This window comes from Bison bison, unplaced genomic scaffold, assembly GCF_000754665.1.
Source record: "Bison bison bison isolate TAMUID 2011002044 unplaced genomic scaffold, Bison_UMD1.0 scf7180017845624, whole genome shotgun sequence".
In the NCBI taxonomy this organism is placed as follows: domain Eukaryota; kingdom Metazoa; phylum Chordata; class Mammalia; order Artiodactyla; family Bovidae; genus Bison; species Bison bison.
The window spans coordinates 53,568-54,730 of record NW_011476197.1 but is presented as its reverse complement, the minus strand read 5'-3'; the positions used below and the strand labels follow the sequence as shown (position 1 = coordinate 54,730).

Here is a 1,163-nt window from a genome sequence, read left to right as displayed (position 1 = left end):
TTATCAAACACAGCCATTCAGTAACTACAGTTTTGTTCTATCATGCCATTTTGATAAACTTTTTAACCTTCTTTCCATCATGAGTTCCTAAGCACATTTTAATGGAATTAAAGGAGAAATCCTGAATTACATTTGCAAAAGCGTCAATGAAAAAGTCAGGAAATAAAACAGCATGATAATGAACATTAAACAGTAGTTCAAAAAACTGCATTTTTACTTTGGCTAATTATGTTTAAAATTTTCTACATAACATTTACATTTTCATTAATTTCAATTAAAAAAGTCTGAGTTGGCATGTTTGAAGCTAGTACTTGAAAGTAACTGAAGTGCTAAAGCTGACTTTTTATAACAGCTTTTATTGAGATAAAATTTACATACCATAAAATTCACTTTTTAAACGTATACTCATCAATGATTTTTCTTTAGTATACTCACAGAGTTGTGGAACTCATCACCACTATCTAATTTTGGAACATTTTCATCACCCAAAAAGAAATCACCACCCATGGGCAATCTCTCATCTTCTTTTTTCCCTGACAACCATTAATCTAGTTTCTGTCTTTATGGATTTGCCCATTTTTATAACTGTGTTTTTATAAATATGAGTTTTTATTTCCTACTAGCTTTGTTCACTCAGCATGTTTTTAAGGATCATCTGTAATGGAGCATGTATCATATTTAATTCCTTTTTATGGCTGAATAATTTTTCATTTTATGGTTATATAACATCTGTTTATTTGCTGTTTATTAGCATTTGTTATTATCAATAACCTCAGATACACAGATGATACCACCCTTATAGCAGTAAGTGAAGAAGAACTAAAGAGCCTCTTGATGAAAGTGAAAGAGGAGAGTGAAAAAGTTGGCTTAAAACTCAATATTCAAAAACAAAGATCATGGCATCTGGTCTTATCACTCCATGGCAAATAGCTGGGAAAACAATGGAAACAGTGACAAACTTTATTTTCTTGGGCTCCAAAATCACTGCAGATGGTGACTGCAGCCATGAAAGTAAAAGCTGCTTGGTCCTTGGAAGAAAAGGTGTAACCAACCTAGACAGCATATTAAAAAGCAGAGAAACATTACTTGCCGACAAAGATTTCTAGTCAAAGCTGTGGTTTTTCCAGTAGTCAAGTATGGATGTGAGAATTGGACTATAAGGA

General features: G+C 32.3%; 1 protein-coding gene across 1 annotated transcript in view; it reads right to left on the bottom strand.

Annotated features, from left to right (window-relative positions):
- The window catches only part of LOC104985785 (motile sperm domain-containing protein 2-like), a 41,237-nt gene that overhangs the window by 1,199 nt on the left and 38,875 nt on the right, over positions 1 to 1,163 (bottom strand). The gene's annotated exons all lie outside the window — the stretch shown is intronic.